Raw genomic sequence first — 24,439 nt, 5'->3', positions numbered from 1 at the left:
AGAGTGCAGGACATGAAATAATAGACTTAAGTTAAAAGAAACCAGACTTCGACTAGACACCAGGAAGAATTTCCTCACTGTCAGAGCAGTATGACAATGGAACTATTACCTGGGGAAGTTGTGGGCTCACCTTCACTGGAAACACTCAAAAAGCATTTGGATGTCATTTAAATGGGATGATGTAACTTACTGTCCTCTAATAGCAGGGAGTTGGACATGATGGCCTGCTGGCCTCTTCCAAATCTACTATTCTATGATTTTATCATTTTATGAAAACATGTTCATATATTATATAGAAACAATGCAGCTATTCAGATATGTGCAGATGAATCAATTTTACTTGTATTTTGTGGTAGGACCTTAATTTAGATATGATAGATGTTGAGGACAAACAGTGTCTGTTTTCATTCCTTATGAGACTTTCAAAGGCTGACCAGTATTGAAAGTAAGATAAACATTGATTTTAAGAGTAATATTTTTGGAAGGGCTGAACCTAAGTGAAAGATCAATGCTTTGCATGAAGAAGGTCACTGGTTCAATCCCTCGCTGGAGAAACTCCTATCTGGATCCCTGGAGAGTTGCTGCCAGTCAGCAAAGAAAATGCTGGGCTAAATGGACCAATCAACTGACTCAGTACAAGGCAGCTTCCTGTTATTTATTTTCCTGATGAAAGCAACATAATTAACATTCTATACAAATGGGTGCATTTTCAGATGTGTTAAACATGAAGAATAGGAATCTGGTGAATGCTTTGTAATAGTTTTCTTTAGATTAGGGTTATTTTCTTTGATGGTCATGAAAAACTGTCAATATTTGAAGTTAGAACAACATGATCTAAAAGTGTATCTTTTTTATATGGATGTATTTTTTTATATGGATGTATATATACATCCATATAATATATATACATCTTGTATATATACATACATACATTGTATATACATACATACATATATACATAATATATATACATCTTGTATATATACATATAATGTATATATACATCTTTTTTATATGGATGTATATATACATCCATATTGTATGTGGATTGGCACATGTGAATTGGCATGTGAATTGGTATGTGGATTGGCACATGTGAATTGGCAAAAATAGTTGTTGACTACAAAAAAATGGTTCTAGGAGGTGGCCACATCTGGTTTATTGCTTTCGGTTGAACATTTCAACTGAAAAGAAATTGGCTGATAGTATAACACAATTACAAATGTTAGACAGACAGATGTTTTTGTTATGCATAATATTGGACAGTTTTGTATTTTTAAAGAAGTTGAACTCCTCTAAGAAAGTAAACTTGGATCTGCCAGACACTGAAAGTAGGTTTCCAAAAGATTTACCATATTTGCATCCAAAATATTGATTCAGTATTAGAAATTCAAGTATCATTGCAGAGGCTAAATTGGGTAAGTAAGAAAAGAATTTTATTATAAAATAGTAACAGCTACAACTTTTCAAGGTTAGCTTATGTTTATTGGAATGTATTCTAGAAACTGTACCAAAATAAGTTCTCTCTATTAAATATCACTATTTCATTTATTTATTAAAAGCATTTCTATCCCATCCTTAATCGGGGTCTTAAGAGGGCACACAACAGTAAGCACAGCATCAAACAGCAGATAAAACCCAATTTAAAACAATATCAGATCTTAAAATATTGGGAAAATAAAAAGGGTTTGGCCCTGCGGCAAAATGAATAAAGTGTAGAGACCACCTCTCTGGGAAGCATATTCAGTTCAATTCAATTCAAACATATATATGTCGTCCTTTGCAGCAGCCTCAGGACGGCTTACAGAAGATAAAAATAACAATATAAATAACAGTATAGTAATATAAATATCATTAAAACATTCAAAAAATAAAATAAACAACTATATATTTTTTCGTAACTAAAGAAAAAGAAAAAAAAGGAAAATAAAGAGGAAATATTCCAAATATGGGGTGCCACTCCAGAGAAGGCCCTTCTCTGGGTAGCCACTCTCCAGATCCCTTCAAAGATTTTAGGGGTGGGCAGGTATATATGGAAGGAGACTCTTCTTCAGATACCCAGGCCTAAACCATTTAGGGATTTATAAGTCATAATGAACACCTAAAATGAGCCTGCTCATTTCCATAATGTACACCTGGAAAATGAGCCTTCAGTTGGAAGTCAGTGCAGATGCTAAAGGACTGGCATTATATGCTGGTCCATATTAACAGCCTGATTGCTCCATTCTGAACCAACTGAAGTATCTGGACCATCTTCAACTCTGTACATGAAGTATCTGGACTCCACCTACAGAGTGCTACAATAGTCCAATTGGGAGATTTCCAGAATATGGGTCACCGTCACTAGGCTCTACTCATCCAAGTAAGTTCATAGACCAGCTGAAGCTGGAAAAAAGCACACCTTCCCAGAGCAGTCACCTGGAACTCCAAGGATAACTCTGGGTCAAGGAGGACTCCCAAGCTACGCACCCTGTCTCTTAGAGGGAATGCAATCCAAAATGGGGGAAAAATAACTTCCGTGGAAAGCAGAACCACCTACCAACAGGACCTCTGTCTTGTCTGGATTTAGTCTCAATTTATTGGCCCACATCTAGCCCATCACACTAGTCAGACACTGGTTAAGGACAGCCAGTGCCTCATCTGGATTAGATGTAAATGAGAGATAGTGATAGGTGCCATCAATATACTGGTGACTCCTCAGCCCAAACCTCCGGATGTCCTCTCCCAGTGGTTTCACATAGATGTTGAACAGCATGGGGGATAAAATGGAGCCCTGTGGAACTCCATGGCATAGCTGCCATGACGCAGAGCCACAATCCCCAGCACCACCTTCTGGAATTGGCCAGCCAAGTAGTTGTAGAACCACCACAAAGCAGTGCCTCCAAATCCCCATCTCAGCCAGCCTATCCAGAAGGATATCTTAGTCAATAGTATCAAAAGTCACTGAGAGGTTCAGGAGAACCGACCGGGGTGCACTGCTCTTGTCCCTCTCCTGGCACAGGTCATCTTACAGGGCAACCAAGGCAGTTTCAGTCCCATAAGCAGGCCTGAAATCGGACTGGAATGGGTACAGATGGTCAGTTTCCTCCAGGAGAGCCTGGAGTTGTCCAGTCACCACCTGCTTGAGCACCTTGCCCAAAATGGGATATTAGCCACCAATCTATAATTGGTGGCAATATCTGGGTCAAGGTTCACCTTCAGGATGGGACAAATCCCTGCCTCCTTCATCCTGACCCTCCTTCAGAGAGGTGTTAACAACTTCCTGGACCCAGGTACTCATTCCATCCTTGGCTCTGATGAACAGCCATGAAGGGCAAGGGCTGAGTAAACAGGTGGTAGGACGGACGTATCATCCTTCAATAACTGAAACCTGTCCAACATAGATGGACGAAACAGCGCTCTGAACGAAACAGCGTTTCAGGATCACATCACCTGTGGAGTCCAATTTGTGGCAAGTCTGAGCAAATTTATCATGAATGTGCTAGGCAAGGTCATTACAGCAAGCTGTTGCTGATACGACAGGATCTGCTGAAGCCCAGAGTGTAATAGGCCCTGTACCACCCAGGAAAGTTCTTCTGGACAGCACTGTGAGGATGCAGTGGAGGCAGAGAAGAATTCCTTCTTAGTTGCCCTCACTACCACTGCATAGGCTCGATAATGAGCTCTAAGGAGTGTTCGGTTAGATTCTGCATGGGTTTTCCTCCACTGTGCATCATACTACATTACAGAAGAGATATAAGATTCTCACTAGTTGAACCACTGAACTATATTAAAATGTGTGCTGATAAAGTTATAGTAGGTGCATGAGAGGCAGTAGCCTTCCTATAAAGAAGATTAACTGCTAGGTTTCTCAAAAAAGCTTTTATGATGAACTTTTAGGTAGTTTCACAAAACAAGTATCATCACTGAAAAGGCCCTGTATTTGATGCCATCAAATATACCATCCTTTTATCCCAAGAGGACTAAGAAATTTACAGGAATAGAAAGTTGTACCAAAATCATTATGGACAATAATCTGCTTTGTCAAGTACTTGCAATAGTTTATGAAGTGTACAGCTGTATATAGATAAATTGAATCATATCTTTAAAAATAGTCAGTTTTCTGTGCTACATAGCACTTGCATCTGGAAAATGAGTGTCTGGATGGTGAATGAGATATAAAACTCCATCTTGTATCTCATGGAGTCTCAAATAAAGAAACTTTGACTGTTCTGTCCTTTTGGGATGTAGTAGTGCTGAATGCCTGCCAACATACCTGCCATGCTAGTTGTTGTAATTTTTCATCACATTTCCTTATATCTTTCCTTATAAATGTCATGCATTCGCCATCTTGGCAAATGGATTTTGTTACCCTGAGTGTATGAGGTATTCCTGTTAAAAATTTGCTCAAAGGGTGCTGGTTCATACGTCACAACAATTCAGTGTTTTAAAACCCTGCATTATTATGTCTACTGCAAAGTTATTCCTGCTATAAGTTGAAGTGGTTTGAACCTTCCCATGCACTATGTTCATACTGCAGATGCCTCCATGAGGGAAGCGTGGGGATTGGCAGCAAGGGAAAGGACGCTTTCAGTGTGCCCCAACCCATTATAGAAATATCACTCAAACAAGGCCTGTCTGGTGTCAGTCTTGTTATATTTTTAAAATAAGGCTTAGACCATCTTCTGCTCCCAGGCATTTGAGAACATTTTAATTGGCTCCTGGATTTTTCTCATTGTTTGTTTGAAATTGGTTAGGATTTGTACGTGTATGCTGCACACACATGTGTATTGTCTGCTTATATGTTTGTAGATAAATGTTTTTCCGTTGTGCATAATACTTGTACTTTTTATATTTCTAATCTTTCGTAAACCAACCAGTGTGCCAGCTATTAAACTGTATTTCTAATTACTATGCAAATATAATAAATGAACTAAATGCATAAAATGGACAAGAAAACTAAATATGTATTCAGTTGAAAACTGGGTTTCTGTCACAATTAGCTCCTACTTTTCTTATTTAATATTAATTTGATATGCAAATTTACTAAAACCTTTTTTTCCTAGTGAAATTTAATTTTCACAGCAGAAACTTCATCCAGTTGGCCTTTTATAAACATTCTAGTGGCTATTCTGAATGAACTCTACTGTGGAAGAATGCTGATATTTGAAATGCGCTGTGAATTACAACATACTGAAATCTAATTTCCCCAAATGGTTTCCCTATACCAATTGACTTTATCCATTTGTTTTTGTTCTGATGCATGGCATGGCTCTCCTAATTGTAAAAGCTGGCATCCTGGTTATATATGTTCTGTTGTATGTTCCTGTGATCTAGGGTACAAAAGCAATTATGTAGTCAATAAGGATAGAGTTATAACAATGATTTTATACTCACAAGGAATACACTATCATTTTTGCCTAAAGCCATAATTTTTAATGGACCAAGAATTTCAGCACTGAGTTTGTCACACTTTGCAGTCTTTATTTGTGAAAGGAATTCCGTTAATTTTGGAGAGAAAAAAATGTAATATATTTAAAAAACTGTCTCAAGGCTTACCGTTGTCAGAATACACACATACTTTACAACACTGTTGAATACATTTTCAGTTGTGATAGCATTTTCTTTTATTTTAATTGCATGTGTGCAGTTTGTTTCTATGGAAACCACTGCTTGCTCTTCTCTTACATAGAACCACACTGAACTCTTATTTTTAATTATGATAATTTTATAATAGAACATTCCATTTTGTTCCTTCTGTTTTTAATCGCAAGATGCTATACAGTTTGCTGATTGAATTTGGACACATTTGACATGACTTCTGTGACTTATATTGTAATTTATTAAATCTTTAACTATTTTGAATACAGTGCTGAACAGTATTAAAATTGCTTGTTTACTAATTTGCTATAGATAATCTCAGTCAAATCTCAAATCATATTGGAGACAGTTGCAAAAACAATTGCAATTTTAAATACTTTATTGAGTTTGAATTTTTATATACTACCCCATTCCCATAGACTCTGGGCAGTTTGCAAGAAGTTTCAACTAAGAACAATTAAAATCTAGACTCAGAACAAACATTCAATAAAACTAATCTGGGAAGGCCTATTGGAAGAGGTAAATCTTTAACTTTGAGGGTGACAATCTGACTCATCTTTCCTGGTAGGCCACTCCACAGTTTAGGGGTGACCACTAAACCTTTGGGTAGTTGACATTAATCTTGCAGAAGCAAACTCTCGGGAAGACCTCAGCTGGCAATCTGGACTATATTGGCAAAGGCACTCCTGAAGTATTTTGGATCCAAGCCATGAAGGCCTTTAAAAGTAATTACCAACATCTTGCACTGTACCCAGAAAGCCATTGGCAGCCATTGCAGCGCCTTTAATATTGGTGATATATAGTCTCTCCATGATGTCCCAGAGAACCACGCTTCCATAGTTTATACAAGTTGCAGTTTCCAAAGCAGGCCCAAGGGTACTTCTATTTAGAGCACATTGCAAAACCAAGCTTAGAAGTCGACAGTGCATGTGCTGTTGTTTTCAAGTCATTCTCTTTCAGGAAGGGATGCAGTTGGTGAAGTCAGCTGAAGCTGATAACAGACCATAGCTTCTATCTGCACTGACATCTGGGTTAAGCACCATCCCCAAACTGCAAACATGGCTTTTCAGGGGAAGTGTGACCCCATTTAGAAATAGATGACAAATCTCTAATCTTGGATCGAAAACTTACCTTGTTGCTTCTGTCCTGTTTTGCAGCACATCCAACAAGCCTGGGAGCCTGTCTGCTGCTTAAAGTTTATTCTGTATCTGCTACTGTGTTGTATTGTTAGAACAGTAGAGAGCACTAAAAGATGTTTAAGGGAAAAAACAAGTACTTCTGCTTAGTGACTAGAATGTGCTTGCATTTATCTTCTGTGTGACATGCTTTTCTCAGTGTGTGTTTGTGTGTGTGTTGAGGGAGTATGCTGAACTCATTCAGGTGTTTGCAGTATTTACACTAAAAACAATAGACATATTCAGGAACCTAGTTTTTTTAAACTTTTGTCTCTAAAATGTTTTCAGCTCAGTGATAAGGTCTATTAGCATGATCAAATATTACCTTAAAAAGAAAAGGCTTTTTCAATTATTGAGAGGAGTCTGGAACCAGAATGTGACTACTTTGTTTATTGAAATATTATGTTCCATTTTATTCTTAGACCTATAAATAGGTTACAGAATATACGTGTTATCATTCTTCCTTTTCTTTCATTTACTCAAATTGAAAGCCCAATTATTCTCAGCTTTGGCACATCCAGGTTGCAACAGTAACTATAAACGGAGAGGCACAAAAATGTTCAAAATAGGAGAACCTGCATGGTCTGTACTTACTTAAAAACTAAAAAGTATGAAATAGCAGAAAAAAAATTCAGGCTGGTATCTGGGAGAGTTGCTACTGGTTAGAGAAGACGCTAGTTGGCTAAAGGACAAATCATCTGACTTATATAGGTCTATATATTCTATTACAAAAGTCAGATACCAAATATTCATGTTGTTGTATGATTACCTACTTGTCACCTTGTATTAGAAGAACAAAGGAACAGAAGAGCCATACTGAATGACATCAAAGATCCATGTTGTCCAGAATTTTGATCACACACTGGTTAACCCATAAGCAGAGCATGAGTGCAACATGATCCTTTAATTCTCCATGAATTATCAATTATCTTTTAAAGGCATCTAGACTGGTGACCATTGCGAAACATTCTGTAAGTGAATTATGGAAAAATTATATATTATGTGAAGTACTACTTATCTGTCCTGAGTCTCCCACCAGTTAGCATCATCAGATGACCTCAGTTCTAATGTTACAGGAGAGGGAGAAAAATGTCTCCCTATTCATTTTTCCACACATTGTATTAATTTGTACATCTTTATCATATCTCTCCTTGCTTTTTTCCCCTAACCTAAACAACTCTATATGTTATAATCTTTTCTCATAGGCTACTTTCTCTAGTCCCTTGATTTTACTTGCACTCTTTCCATTTCTACAATATACTTTTTAAGGTGTGGTGGTCAGAATTTTATATGATACTCTAAGTGCAGTTAGACCATAGATTTGCATATGAGAGTATGATATGGCAGTTTTACCTTCAGTTTCTTTCCTAATCATGCCCAGTATGAAATTCTCCTTTTTCTCAGCTGGTGGGCACTCCTATGTCTTTTTTGTTTTGTTATTTGAGCTGTTTACCAGAACCTTTGGGTAGCAGAGAATGTTTTATGGCATAAAACACTAGTCACTGTTTTCCTCTTGAACCAAGGAGTAAGCTGCTGGCCAGTGTTGAGTACTGAAAATGTAAGTCGCTGTGAAGTTAAAGCATGAGAACAAAATGGACTTCCAAGTCAGTTGGTGATACAACTTATAGGTTGTTTGCAGATTTACCTAGTTTTGGTGGTCTGTGTGTACCCCAAGAGTGTCTCCCCAAGGGTCTTTCAAAAGTACTACAATTAATGGAATAGAGTACTAGTTGCAGAATGTCATCTTAGTATAATAACTGTGGTGTCTGAGTTCTGATTGAGTTCTGCACATTTCCTATTCACAAAAACAGTAGCACAAACATTGGGGAAGTTGAGGGTTGCATAATGCTTCTCAGATTTCTGTCAAGAGCAAGCTTTACCGAGAATTCCGTTAGAAATCTGAGCTCCAGGTATGAGGTCTATTGGACAATTATATTGCTGGTCTGCTGGTCTGCATCTATATTTACTGAAGCCTTCACTATATTCCTGGTACATGGCCAGGAGATCTTCAAAAATACAAGCAAAAGAAAAGCACAGTTAAGCAGTTGGATACAAGAGACAGTTGAATTAAAGTCAGACAGGAGTCTTGAGGGTCAGTTGCACTAAGGATCTGGAGAACAGAAGGTCTGAAGAACAAGATACCAGTCACTGGAACTGAAATAACAATGTTTCAGCACTGGCTAATGATGAAACTTTATATCCTGACTCCCACCAGAACTCAACTGCACTGTGCTTCTGGGTTTCTGGCAAAAGTCCTGCTCAGGAGGAGGGTCTTTTTCCCTTTGTTGCAGAACACTTTTCAAAGGAGCTCAGTTGGCCAATTTCTTAAGGCAACAATACTTTCAAGGCTGTATAATACATAAAGAGAAATATATCCCCTTTGTTCTGAAGTGTATCCAATGTTTGTTTAATTGAACTTTACAGTTATAACTGCACTTCTTCATTTGGTGTTCTCCCTCCTTTCATTTTCCATGTAAGATCACCCTGATCATTATAGTCTGGAAAACAATACTTTGCTGCTAATTAAAAATCATTTTTGGAACCTTGAATTATCACTCATAATGGCAGTTTAAAAAAAACCAAACCTTGTCCCATTCATTCATTCATTCATTCATTCATTCATTCATTGTATACTTTTATTTATATGCCACTTACTACTATAGTCTCAAGGCGGCTTACAATTAAGATAAAGATAAAAACATAAAATACATATAGAAAGATAAAAACACCTATGAAACAAAACTTCAGTATCAAAATTTAAAACATAACAATAACAACCAGACAAGCAGCAGTGCAGTTGAGGACAGGATCAATTACTGAAAAAGATATTAAAGAGAAATGTTTTTGCATGATGCTGCAATAGAGATAGTGCCAGCTATTCCAGAGCCAGGGAGCAGCCTCCAAGAAGGCCCTTCATCTATTTGCCATCCCCCCTCACCTCTTTGATCTTAGGGGACAGGCAGGTTTGTAAGAGAGGAGGTGGTCCTTCAGGTAGCCAGCGCTTAAGCCATTTAGGACTTTATATTTCATAACAATCACCTTGAATTGAGCTCAGGCAGCAACCAGTGCATTGGTAATCAGTGCAAATCTCTGAGCATTGGCATACCCTGAGAGGTGCACCTGTTATCAACCTCACTGCTCAATTTTGTACCAGTTCCAGACCGTCTTTAAGGGCAGCCTTAGGGGAAATGCCAGAAGGAAAGGCGACAGAAGGATATACATGCATCAAAGAGTGGCCCTGATTTCTTCCTCCACACACTTCTTAGATGAAGGTAGGGATAATATAAAGGGAGGGAGGAAATGAGATAAAAACAGAGAACACCATACTATATTCTCTTGTAAATCATGTTCAGTTTTTTCTATTATACTGATGAATTTTCTTTATGTGAAACTGTGTTGTAACACAAGGACCCCATATGGCATGTGTAATAATGATATTATTTGATAGATATCTGGCTATCTATAAAATCTTTCTTTCTCTTTATGTTATAGTGTTGGGATTTTGTTTTATAAGTGGCTTCAAAAGGATTTGTTGGAAACTCCCTTAGAATATTGATATAAATATTCTATATATAATGTTCTGATATTCTGTATTACAAAATATAATATTCTAGTGTTGAGCTGAAAATGCCTGACTTTCTATGACTCTTCTCACAGTCAGGAAGAGTATGTGTGGAGTAACAGCAGCCCCGAGCATAGTGCAAGCAGGCACCATAGCACCTCCAATGGCATTCACAGGCATCCAAATATTTTATATTAAACTATTTTTACCTTTTTGAAATATATTCATATGGGTTTGTAATTAATACAGATTTATGGTAAGCATATATAGGGTTCAGCAGAAGTTTAGAAAATTTCCAAATAAGTAGCCGTTTAAAGTGGGCATTTATATTTCACATGTTCATTGTCATCAGCCATTCAGTCGACTCCGACCTTTGGGTACTCTGTGGATCATTGCTCTCCGTGCCCCTCTGACTTGCACTGCTTCATTCAAGTCTGCCATGCCCCAGTATATGTCTTTATGGTGTTCAGGTGCAATCCAAAATTTTCACATTTCATCTTCAACTATTCCAGGTCTTCTTTGCTTTCTGAGAACAAAGTTGTATCATCTGCATATCAGAGGTTGTTGATAATTCTACTGCCAATTTTGAGCCTAATGGTAGTTTCTACCAAATGTGTATTTCTCATAACTATTAATGTGTATATGTTGAATAGTATAGGTGACAGGATGCAGCCTTGCCGAGTGCCATTTCCAATTCTGAACCATTTTGTGTTTCCATATTCTGCCCTTATGGTGGGTTCTTGATCAGAGTGCAGTGACTTGAATGAGTTAGATGTGGTGTGGTGATATTCCCAGTTCTTTGAGGCAGTTCCAGAGCTTGTCATGGTCCACACTGCTGAAGACTTTTGTGTAGTCAGTGAAACACATGTAGAGGTCTTTTTGGTATTCCATTGCTTTTTCCATCATCCAACGTAGATTGGCAATGTGATTCTGCATTCCTCTCCCTTTATGAAATCCCACTTGTACATTAGGCAGTTCTCTGTTGGCAGTTGTGTTCAAACATTGCTGGACTATCTTCAAGAGGGTTTTATTCATATGTGGTATCAAAGCTATGGTTCGGTGGTCTTTCATATCAACACTCTTTGGTGTTGGGATAAATACTGACCTTTTCCATTCTTTTGTCACTGACCAGATTTCCATACACTTTGACAAAGCACCGTCAGTGCTTTTGTTGGCAGTGGTCTCAGCAACTCTGCTGGAATTCCATCAACTCTAGGGGCTTTGCAGTTAGGCATCTGGTTGAGTGCCCACACTACTTCCTCCTCCAGGATATCTGGTATAGATATGTGATAATCTATATCACATGTTCATATATTATTAATGTTGTAAGGTGTGCAATCTGTAACATTATAGAAGGTGTTTATCCTTCAAATTATGTAATGCCATTCTTTTTGCTATCAGTAGGGTACAGAGAATCTACTTTGTTAATTTCCATAAAGTAGGTAAATAAATTAAAATAGCTAGTACATCAATGAATATTAAAGATTGTTCTAGTGCAAAATTTATCTGTGTCATAACCTTCTGCCAAGCAGTAGCAGTTATTGGACATTGCACAATTGTGTTTAAAAGAAGCATTAGCTGTATTGCACTACCAACAATTATCTGAATTAAACATTCCCTTGTTAAAAAGACAGTGTGGTATCTGTTAGACACAGACAAATGTTTTCATTGAGTAAGATGCAACCTAGCATCCAGAGAAATGATAGGTAGATGCCAAAATGGCAATCCACTGATTATGCATTTTGTGGTCTTGCCCACCGGAGTTTTTCATATTACCAAATGTGCCTAGAATTCAAAATGGGTAGAGTAATGCTGAACCTGTTTGAAGCAGGAGTAGTTCATTCAAAGAAGTAACATTTTCTGCCTTCTAATAAATGTGCTCCTTGTCACTTCAAGCAGTGAAGGATCACCAAACTGCTGCCACTTTCCCCAACAAAACCTTTCTTGGAACAATGCTACATCAATACTTCTCCTGGAGGCATTGCTAAAACTCTACTACTTCTTGAAACACGTGCAAAAATCAGAGTGGAACCACTGTGTACTATGGTCTGCCCCTGGCCCTGAGAGTAGAGCAACATCTCTTTGAGTTTGTATTGCTGGCATTGGTTTAGGTAGTTTCCTTAAGATGCATTGCTATACAAGGTTTATGTGTTTACCATTTTAAAAATAACATTACTGGAATTCTTCTGGAAAGGTGGAAGAGACCTGGGTTTTTATGTATTACTTTAGCAGTCAGTTTAAAACTTTGCTGCTGGGCAAATAATTCATTATTTTGATTCCATTTCTTTCAGGGTTTTTATGTGGAAAATTCTGAATTTATTTACCATGTCACTTTAGGTTCCAAAATCTGGTTTTCACCAGCCCAAATGCTGCTAATACAGTGGCCCAGCCATAGCATATATCCTTTGCCTCGGAATGTGAACTCCACTTTAGTTCTTCTCTAGTTTAGTTCTTAATTCAAGGTTGAAAAGAAAACATGGTTTCACATCACTCACAAACTTCTAGGTCCTCCCACACTCCCAACGTACACATGTCCTTACTCTGCTATTGTTCTGATGGAACTTACCACCTCCTCTAGTGAATGGTGATTGGTGCTGATATGAGGGAAATGGGCATCAGGAAAGCTCAGAGCTAAATTTATCAGATGCTCTAGAGCCTGGCTCTCTGCTATAACAGCTACAGTTACTAAAGGAATTGGGAGACACTGCTTTCCAGTTAGAGCATCAGCAAGGTAGGTAAGCAGGAAGAGTAAAACTTAACACTTGTGGCCTGTTGGGATGAGGGAAGAGTTTACTCTCACACAGTGTGGAAAGAAGAGCAGAGCCCATTGTTCTTCTGATGTGGGGTGATTGGCAGGTTCTGATGTGACTTGATTTGGTATAAGCAAAGCAATTTCCTAATTTGGTAGGTGGGTGAGTGGGAATAACTTGGCTTATTGCAGGTCACTTCAAAAATAACTGGTGGGGATTGGGTTACCCTTTTGAGTGCAATTTGCAATTGCTCTTTATTTTATTATTTATTTATTTATTTATTAAAACATTTCTATGCCGCCCCTTGCCCCTCGGGGCGGCTCACAGCACAAAATAAAATACAATAAAATACAAAAATAACAATATAAAATTAACAATATAAAATAAATAGCAATATAAAAGAATATTATTCACATAATCATTTCCACAATCTGTTTAATAGTGAGAAAAGGATCAGTGTTCATTTTTAGGGGTACAATATCCAAGACTAGCACAAAAATAAGCCTCCTAATTATGTGGTTAATTACAGTAAACCTCCGTTGGTTATTTAAAAAAAATGTTTTGAAATTCCTGAAAATGTTCCTCTTGAGCAGGTTCTTCTTGAATTTTTCATTGTGCAGTAATGAGGGAGACAAAATGTACTTTTACTTAAGTGGCTAAGAAAATATACCTATATATATTTACTTTGGAATTAGACATACAGGTTGAACTCTGTGGCACTTGTTTCTCAGTACATATATTGGTCTGCAACATTAAAGTGTTGAGAAAAATCTAAGAAACTAATTCCTTAGTTATGTATAAGAAAATGTATTATCACTATCATTCTTACCATTATTATTATCATTTTAATAAGATAATTTTCCAGGTCACTTTCATTCTTTGAAGGAACCTGTAAGGCCAGTCTCTTATGAAAATAATACATGGAATTTGGTTTCATAAGTAGTCCTGGTTTGTAGGTTAAATAGAGAGTTGGGTCATGAGCAAATCAGTTCTCTCTTTCCTTCACTTTCAGTATATTCAAGCAAAACCTCAGTACAGTACAGTTCTTTTATTGAAATTTAACTGGTTAGAGAACAGTAGCATTCAGACTAGCAGTCTCTTTGAGATGTGGGAGAAGCATCTGCCTATGAAAAGAATTGAACCGAAACTGAAACTTTTCCTCTTTCCCTCCCTTTCAGCTTTGGGCTCTGTCCTCAGAGTAGATCCTGCTGCTTGCAGGCTAGACAAGGGAATGCTAGATACTTTGGTCTACTTGCTTCACTGGCCATATCCTGGGTGGGTTAAGGAATTCCATTTCTATCAGATCCCCCTGCAGCCTGAAATCTCTCCCAGGCAGGTTGGGAAATTTCACTAGGTATCTTCCAAATCTCGCACCCCTGTACCCCATTCATTCATTTACCACCTCAGAATCAAAAACTCTACCTGAGCAGAGTGCAATGGGCCAGAGACAGCCGCCCTCCCCTTTTACAAGTTGTGCTATGATCCCAGCATCACTTAGGACAGTGCTTCTAAATGGCAGTGCCTCAGAATCACAGTGTATTACATTATTGCTGTCTGCATGCTTGTCCTGTAATCTTATGTATAATTCTGCCAAATACACAAGCAAAGCTAAAGCACTCAGCTCTTGAATTAGCTTTCATTTCTCTCTTTTTTAAAAATGGGTCATTGGATTATCTTTTTAGTCAAAATCTTTACCTATTCAGGTCTATAGAGATGGAGGTCAATTTCTTGGGAGAAGTTAGGATAAGTGTAAAATAGGCAGGTGCGCCTGTCTGTCAAGTCAATGACCTGTTTCCTCATGCTTTTTTTTTCTTGTTGTTTCCAAGAAGTAGTCCATTCAGAAAATTTGCAAGTACAGATGGAATAGTGTGTGGTTCTTCTAATGCTTATTACAGGACTATAGTTAGGTGTATTTATTGTCCCTAAATAGTTTTTATTCTGGCTCTCCTTTCTAAAGAAACAGTTACATATTGGCTGGGGAGGTGGGTGTTCAAAACTGTAACATCTATATGCTTTATTATAGACATACACATAGAAAGATGGTAGTTGTACATGTCTTCCAGATCTCAATGTACATGTACATTGAGCATGTCTTCCAGATCTAGGGAACTATTGATACCACTCTACATGACTCTGGTGCACCCACAACTGGAGCACTGGGTCCAGTTCTGGACTCCACATTATAAGAGAGACATCGCTAGGTTAGAATGGGTTCTTTGCAGGGTCACAAGAATGGTAGCTGGGTTGGGAGGGATGACATACGAGGAGAGACTGAGGGAACTCGATCTTTTCAGGCTAGAGAAGAGGAGACTCTGAGGGAATCTTTTAACAACTTATAGGTGTATTGAGGAGATGTCATGTGGAGGAGGGCTGTGACATGTTGTTCCCTACAGTGAAGGGCAGGACACATTCCAATGGGACAAGTTCAAGGAACCAGGCTTCTGGTTTCTGACAGTTAGGATTCCTAGAATTTTTAATAAATATTTCTTTAATGAAACATTTCTAACCGATCCTTCACAGCAGCATCTCAGGACGGCTTACAAGCATAAAATCCACAACAATGAGAAAACAGTTCATAATACCATAAGAATAATAAATAATTAGCAATAATAAATACAATCAATAAAATAATAATACAGTAAGAGTTAAAATAAATAAATTATTTAAAAAGCGACTGTTGGATTAACTCTAAAATTTCTTATTCTTAAAATGCTGGTCAAATAAGGTTTTCACCTGGCGCCGAAAGGATATGGAATGGGATTCCAAGGGTTGAAGCACCATCAGTGAGGGTATTCAAGGAAAGACTGGACAACCACATGTTGCGAATTACATAAGAGGAGCTGCCTGGAGCTGGGGCTCAGACTAGATGGGAGACCCCTTCTGACTAGCTTTCCCCCCTATGTTTCTGTGTTTTCTATAATTCTATAAAAATCTATTGCTTTTATTTTATAAGATACTGGAACTGACTTGCATCATTTTTAATTTTAAAACAATTGCGCAATAATAAAAACAAAATAGTAAATAACAGCAGCAGACAAATCATGATTACCTAGGTTTTCATTGTGTCAGAACACAATCAGAGAAGGAACTACATGATTTTTCAGGACGGGAAGTTGCATTTCTCAATGTTCCCATGACCACACCTCTGGTGTTGAGATTGGGCAGAGCCTCATTTTAGTGGAAGAGAAAGATCATTTTAAGGTGCCCATTTCACCTTAAAGTGCCTTACTTAAATTCCACAATAAATACAAATGGTTGTTTTTCATTACAGAAAATGAAATGAGTTAATTTGAATCACTTTTCGAAATGAAACTATATTATTATTGATCAGTAATAGCTGAGAACTGTAAACACAACACAAAATTAACAGCCAAAGTCTAACAAAGAAGGCTTTGAATAGAATTCCAAAGTAATACTCTTGTGTATTTAGGAAATAGTTCAGTAGGTAAACAGTTACTTGAATAACACTATATAAAAATAGCTGATAGGAAAAGTATAATAGTAATCCACATTTTAAATAGTTCTACTAGTATGTATTTTGTTTTTGTTCTGTGAACATACATCTTAAGAATTGTTTCATTTGTATTGACAGAAAGTAAACAATGCTGAGATAACAGTTACATTACACAGGGTGCAATCCTATGAATGTTTACACAGAAATAAATCCATCAATCCTGGGAATGATTGCTCTTTTAAAACATGGATAGGCTTGTGCCCTTAATTTTCTAGTAATATTATGAAGTGTCTAAGAATTACTTACTTTTGTACAAGTCAGAGAAGGCAAAAGATAGTAACTCCACAGAAGATAGTAGTATCTTTTGTGTAAGAAATGCCCTTGGTCCACCTTACCCTATCCAATCATTATTCCACAGTGGAATATAATTGATGCATCAAGCAAATAGTGAACATAATTCAATCATATGAGATACAAGATGAAAAAAACTTGTAAAAAGAGAGGGGAATGTTACTTGTTTGCATAGAAGTAATGGATAGTGTCCTAAGTTTGGATGTGGTCTGTCTTTAACTCTCTTGATACGCTGTCATGAGGAATTTTAATTCCAGTCTTATTAATTATCCTCCCACAGTATTGTACGCAAGCTATAAGGTTCCTTCATTGTATTGTGTAGTCCTAAGGATGAAATGCTGATATTCAAACAGCCTATGGCACTGAGTTAACAATAAACAAAATAAAACTTCATATGTACAAGAATTGTCTTGGTTTCCAGATGTTCTGTAACTTATTTTCTTAGTTAATAACACAATGTATAATATCAACTTTTGATGGAGGCATCTCACTCTTTCCCTTCTCATTCAATCCCCACTCTCAAATACTGCCTTTTCTCCTGAAAGTAAATTTGCCATCTTTATTCTATTTCTCTCTGTTCAGTTCTTTTCTGCACTCTGCTTTTGTCAGCTTCTATCTCTCACACCCTTACAATGCTTGACAATATTAGGTTATGACATTCCCTAGTCACTGATATGTCCTCTAAGTATTCTACTTCCTTTTCTTTGTCTTTATGAATCTTAAATACCTCCCACAGTACTGTACAGGACTCTAAAGAGAAAGCATCCTTTTCAGTTTCTGCAGACCACTGACTGATTCCAGCTAACTGTAACTGCTGAGACATATCAACTGACTGTTGTCCTCTAAGAGACCAAACTTTCTGCTCTCTCTCTCTCTCCTCTCCTCACACACTTCTACCCATATACTCTCAGTCTCCAACCAATCATCCCCCTCACCTCCTTGCCTGAAATTTAGCAACATTTAAAGGAGCACACTTATAACACTTTAAATCATTACAGATATGTTCATTGTGTACACCAACACATGATACTTTGTTAATTAGAAATGTCTGTTTCTTAGGTTACATAGTTTCTTAGTAAACATAGCATAATGATAGCTATGTATTGTTACAATGTTTGCATAACATACAATTAAGATTGGTTTTGTACAGATGGTCATATATTGGCTTAAAATTAATACTGTACTGTATTTTTATATATTCTATTCTCAGTTCTTTAAACCATGGAGAAAATATGTGTTGATGGGCAGCCATGTAAACAACTTTCTGCAAACCCACTCACTAACAGTCCAGGGGTGAGAAAGTCTTTGATCTTGGCAGGCACAAATGCTCAGGGGAGTTAGGAGGTTACATTGCAACAGCTGAATCAAGCTTCTAGGAAAACCTGATTTTGGTGCACAGTCTGTTCTGTATTTCTGAACAATATTAGCCAGAGGGTTTCTTTCTCTCCCTCTCTCCTTAAATTTCTGGGAATCTTCCAAAATTGATGGCTGGAATGAGGCTAGTGTATGTATGTGGGGTGGTGTGTACACAAGATATATCAGGACATGGGAGGATGGAGGCAGACAGCAGTTTCATGTGTGATAATTTTCAGTGGAAAACTCTTGTCCTCTGATCGCTGTTTATGGCTGGATCCCTACCAACAGCTTCTTTTTGTAAAAAAGTCTAATCAAGTTGGTTAATTTTATGCTTAGTTGTATCTAGGTTTGATTCTAGACATTGTCAAAATGAGACTCATGCATATTCCTTCAAACACCTTCAGATTGTACTTGTAAAATTCTATTCCTTGCTCTGCTATTTGCAAAAGTTTCTAGAAAAGCCCATTGATTATTTTAATCCCATATCTATCTGTATATTATTCAGTTGCTCATGAATGCCCTTTACCATTCTTATGGGCTGCAAGTTTTATTCCTTAGTGCAGTTAGCATATACTTCTGCAGTGATCAACTGGAATTTATTAAAAAAAACAAAAACAGGAAAAACAAAACTCTCACCTTTTCTTCTAAGCAATAATTATCTAATTCCAATGCTTCTGAATATTCAAGGATTTGTATAGTGTTATTCTTTATGTAAATACTATTTCCTTGGAAATAGTGTTTTTTTTTCATAAAGGGGAAGCCAGGGTTATGAGTACTGGGCCAGCAGTGGTTTTTCTTTCTTTTGCGGATGGAGTGAAATGCAATAATTATTTTATAATTTATTTTTATGTTATAAATAGGAATATATACAGCTTTAATCAAACCTGAAGGAATTTAAACTACAGTAAGTGTGTACCCTTCAAAGTACTTAAAAGCAATAACAACCAGCAGCTGAGAAAAGTCAGAGTCACTGTTTGACTCTGTGATCTTGCAGATGGTGTCTTCACTGAGCATTCATTTCTACTAAGAGCAGTAGCCAATATCCCCTTAGTGGACAGGTTATCAAAACCCATTTCAATCAGTCTTTAGACCTTGTTTGAAAAGGAAACTGCATTGGTTGCCCTCAGGGGTGCAAAAAGAGGAGTGGGGGTGCTCTTGGACCTCTTGACAGTTTGTACTACCATCAACCATAGTATTCTTTTGGATAGGCTGTCTACAGATGGGAGTTGGAAGCACTGAATTGAGATGGATCTACTTTTATTGGATGGCCAATTCCAGAAGGTGGTGTTGGGAGATTTTTGTTGTCCACCTTGGTAACTATGGTATGGAGGTTTTATGAGGCTCTAGTGAATATAACATCTACATCAAACTGCTGTGGGAGGTTATTTGGAGCTGTGGACTGAGGTGTCAACAATATGTGGAAAACATCCAGCTGTATCTCTTGTTTTTATCAGATCCAGGTGAGACGGGCTGCTCTGAATCAGAACCAGGACATGGTTTTATTTATTTATTTATTTAAAATTTTATATGCTGTCCCCTCATAGAATTAAAACAATAAAACAGTAACAAATACAGTAAAATTACATAAAAGCCAAAACAAAAAAGCAACTGTTAATGATAAAATTAATTTTTAAAATAGCCATTAAATAAAAAGGTTTTAACCTGGCTCCAAAAAGAATATAGACTCGGCAGCAGGCGCACCTCTCCAGGAAGCGCTTTCCATAACCTGGGTGCCACTGCAGAGAAGGCCCTGCTCCCGTAGTAGTTCTTTTTATCTCCTTTAAAGAGGCTCCTGGAGCAAAGCCTCTCCCGCAGATCTTAAGGGGCGTGAGGGCATGTAAGGGAAGAGGTATTGGACCACAAGGGGGCTAATTAACTTGGATTTAGTCCAGACAAGATGGATGTACTGAGTTATCAATCTGGCTAATTGATACAGAACCTGTTCTGAAAGAAGTTGTGTTCCCCCAAATGATCAGGTCAATAGCTTTGGGGTTCTCTTGAATCTAGTATTATCACTAGAGACACAACTGGACTTGCTGGCATAGAACACTTTTTATCAACTTAGGCTGATGATCCAGTCATATCCTTTCTGGACAGAAATAGCCTAGCTACAGTTATACTCTGGTAAGTTTTCATCTGAATTACTGCAATGGATTATATGAGGGGCTGCTTTTGAAAAAGGTTTGGAAATTGAACAGTGGTAGCAGGATTGTTAGCAGGGACTGGTCAAGGTGATCATATTATGGTAGTACTTTTCTATCTACATTGGCTGCTGGTACATTCATGGCATGATTCAAAGTGCTTCTATTAAAAGTCAGAGACCTAATGTATTCTGACCAGGTAACCCAAAGGATAATCTCCCAAATATATCTGCCTCGACATTTAGATCCTCTTCAGTAATCCTTCTTCAGGATGCCCCTCCAAAGGAAGTGAGAGGTGTAGCTACTAAAAAGTGCACAATTTCTGTTGTGGCAACTTAACTATGTAATATGTATCTCAGAGAAGCTCACCTGAACATTAGAATAGCCATGCTGAATCAAACCAGTGGTCCATCCAGTCCAGCGCTCCACTGACATAGCGGCAAATCTAGGGCTTATACTGTGGTCTTTCTGGTGCCAAGTAAAGACCTTACTTACCCAGACTTTTTAGTTTTCCTATGTGTTTTTTACTTGTTTAGTTGTTTTCAGTCTGTTATAGTTTTTATAATCTTTTGATTGCTCTTAGGTTTAAAAAAATAATTTTATACTGTAGTTTTAAATGGTTAAACGTCTAGATTATACTATATCTCATTGTATTTTAAGAACTTCCCATAGAGCTTTGACTATTGGGCAGAATACAAATGTAGAAAAGAAATAATTTTACCTAGCAGGTATAACTTGAAATTCTATGCAAGTACCCAGGCCACCAGTCTGTGCTTTAGGAAGAGCTTTTATTCTAATAGCACAAATGCTGTGCTTTTATTGCTGTAATTTTCCTTTTTTACTATCAAAATATAATGCTATATAACAATAAGCTAGTTAACATGTATGTTTGGAGTGCATGTAAAGCTTTTGAGCAACTGCAGTTTTGGTGTTTCCTTGGTAGCTGTAAGGTATAGTAGTAATCAACAGCAATAAAATTAACTGCTGGAGTCTCCTTTTGTTTTTATTTCTATCAAACTTAGTGTTACATTAGGGAAAAGGAAAATAGGTTAAAAAGTTACTTGCATTATTTTTGTTCTCTAAGCCTTCTGGTTTACTTCAAGTGAAAGCAACTGGTTGCAGTCCATGCATTGTTTAATCAATCTGACAGTATATAGAAGCTGCCACACTTTAGTTACTTAAGATTTTAAAGTTTGTGAAAGTAATGTCTTACTTACATGTATGTCAAGTAGGGTAGGGTGCCCTTTGAAGGTGCAGCAAAAACAGATCTTATTCACTGTGAACTGGCAATGAGATGGAGTAGAACTAGATTGAGTAGAACTATTGAGTAGAACTTAAGTTTTTATTGAAGCACTGCCTTCAATAGCTTGAAGTTGAGAGGGCGGGTCTATGTTAAACTGTGCATTTAGTAAGCTACATCAAATGTAGAGAAAGGAAATGTTGCAAGAAAGATGAATCTATAGGTCGGTGACTGCTGATTGGAGTGGGATAATGGTTTTCTGGAAAAAAATCCAATGCAAATTCGTTTAATTTGCACAGAACAATTGCACCAGAAAATGCCTAGAGAGTTTTCATATAGCATGTGTGTATGTGTATTAATTCTATTTGGTAGAGCTTTAAAAAGTACACCATGGTAGCATACATTCCCCATGTACAATATGTATGTTCAGTATTTGACCTGAAATAGTTGAAAAAAAAGAATACTTAATGTTATTTGAATGCTATATTTTATATGGTTTTTTATTGGAATTTAAGGCAATAATATGCATTTCCCTTACATTGTTTAAGACAGATCAATTCTCAAAGTGATTGAAATTGTAGACAGTCTAATTGATTTCAGCGGAAAAGAGCTGTGCATGAAATGCTGAAAACTACTCATCTATTTCAACAGACTTTAGCCCTCTTTCACTGAGGTTATTGAGTCATCTTCAGTTTTCTGTCACTATTAGTGCCATTTCATTCTGGGAGATACATGTATTTGAATGGCACATATGTGTTTTTGCATATATTAATATTTGGGAGAAATATTAAATACAATTTTGAAAGTGCCACTTGGTGCTCAGGTTAAAAATGAGATCATCTAAGATCATCTTTAAGTGGAATTTGTATGTAAGCCAGATCACATATATAAAAATTGTATAAAACACTTGATAAACACTTCCATATACACTAAAACATCTTAAACACAATATAGGAATTTAATATTGATAATAATACAGTAATAATGGAGTGACTACAGTTACAAAAGCGGTGGCGTGGGGAGAATTCAGTAGCTAAATTACTATAGCTTAATGCTTTCCCAATGACCCATAGTGTCTCACGTTTCTCTGATTGCTTTATTATATCCACTTTAGTTTCAATTGGTATTGCTTGTCTTTTCTTTGATGCATCACTTGCACTTGCATCAGCAACACTAACTCCATGTGATCCAAAATACACTGGCTTGGATACATTAGTTTTTCATGAACTTGAAAAGCTATTGTAGTTCTGCTACCACCATAGAACTGGTTCTAACTTTGCCACTCACTGCTTTTATCTTCCTCATTCCCTTTCCCTCCTCCTTTCTCTTCCTCCCTTTGTGTCCTTCTTTTGCCCTTTCCTTCTTCTTTCATTCCTCTTCTCACTGCTTGGTGCAAATGGGCACGCGCTTGCTAGGTTGGCTAGGAGCTGGGGCAAATGACGAGAGATCACTCCATCTGGTGGAAGCTGGGCTTGAACCACTGAGGTGCCAACTATTTCTGGACGACAGTTCCAGCATCTTTTAGCCACTGTGTCACCATTTCCCCCATTTTAATAAGGACTTTAAATTGGCTAATTGTTGGAGGTGCAATGCCGCTAATGCTTATTGTCTCATGTTTTTGCAATGCCTAAAGGCAGCTTCCTTTTGGGAGGAGGTAATAATCAAATAATTCTTGTTATAGAAAGTTCTTTAATATTAAAGTTACACTTGTTGTTTTCAATTACCTATTCATCTCTAGAAATTTAATGCAAAGTAAAAATAAATTAATTCTTCACACCCTTTTGAAAGCTAATTGACTAATATTAGAACATTAGAAAAAAATATAGCCACCTGCAGTAAGACAATGTGTGGAGCATTTAATGAATCTTTTAATTTTTGAATGGGTGACCTTTAGGCATAACTTACAAGTGGATAAATAGACGGAAATTTGGGCGGCCTTTGTTGAAGTCTACACATAATGATTTTTAATAACAGTAATATGTTCCATTGTATATACGCACAGAGAAATATCTTCTCTTTGTGTGTGTGTCTGTGTAATTAGTGCTATGGATCTTTTTGTGTTTTATTCAAAAATTGTAATGTTTCAGTTTTCTGTGCCCTTTATTCAGTTTTCCACCCCCTCCAGTTTTCCACCCCCTCCGTTTCTTTAATGGTACCGTTTCAGTTTTTCTTTGAATTGTACAATAAAGGATTATTGAAAAATATATCAGTGGGGTGGTCCAGAAGGGTGTGTAAATATATACCTATATATTCCCTATTCCTAAATGTTTCCCCACTTTGGCCTGAATAACATTTCAAGGCTCTTTGGAGCCATGGGCTATTTTGTTGTAAGTCCTGCTTGGCCCTTCTAATGGTGGTTGAGTGCAGATGGCCAAAACAGAGATACTGGGAAACAAAATGGAAGACATAGGAAGGTTCCAGTGAGCTCATGGAAGTGCAAAACATATATTAAAAATTGACCAAAGACACTAAAAAAACAGTGAGGAGTGAGCATGCTTAGTAGCTTCAGATGTCATGAAAGTTTTGTATTAGTTTGAGAGAAAAAACAGAAAAACAGGAATGGAAGAGCTAGAGCAATCTTATTAAGGGTAACCTGATCCAGAGTTTTCAAGGTTTTGTTAACAGCAAAACCTAGAAAGTGACTCAGGAGCTAATAGGCCGCCAGTGCAATTCATGCACTGGCATAATATATTCTAGATAAGGTATCCTACTTGCTATCCAATCTTGCAGCACTCTTCACCAGCTGATGTCTGCAAAAATTACTCAAGAACAGCCCCACATAGAGCACATTGTATCTGTAAGGTTACCAACATATGAGTCACAATTGCTT

General features: G+C 37.2%; 1 protein-coding gene across 4 annotated transcripts in view; it reads left to right on the top strand.

Moving 5' to 3' along the window:
• Positions 1–24,439, top strand: part of NOVA1 (NOVA alternative splicing regulator 1) — a 189,439-nt gene that overhangs the window by 64,954 nt on the left and 100,046 nt on the right. The window contains exon 1 of one of the 4 annotated variants that reach the window (XM_044435738.1): positions 7,400–7,726. The exons of the other annotated variants lie outside the window; for them this stretch is intronic. The gene's annotated coding sequence lies outside the window, so the exon portion shown is untranslated. Of the gene's footprint in view, positions 1–7,399; positions 7,727–24,439 lie in introns of those variants that run through there. 4 annotated transcript variants of the gene reach the window in all.

The sequence above is a fragment of the Varanus komodoensis genome, unplaced genomic scaffold, assembly GCF_004798865.1.
Source record: "Varanus komodoensis strain SLA01 unplaced genomic scaffold, ASM479886v1 scaffold3, whole genome shotgun sequence".
In the NCBI taxonomy this organism is placed as follows: domain Eukaryota; kingdom Metazoa; phylum Chordata; class Lepidosauria; order Squamata; family Varanidae; genus Varanus; species Varanus komodoensis.
The sequence above is the reverse complement of the archived record's forward strand: the minus strand, read 5'-3'. Positions and strand labels throughout refer to the sequence as shown.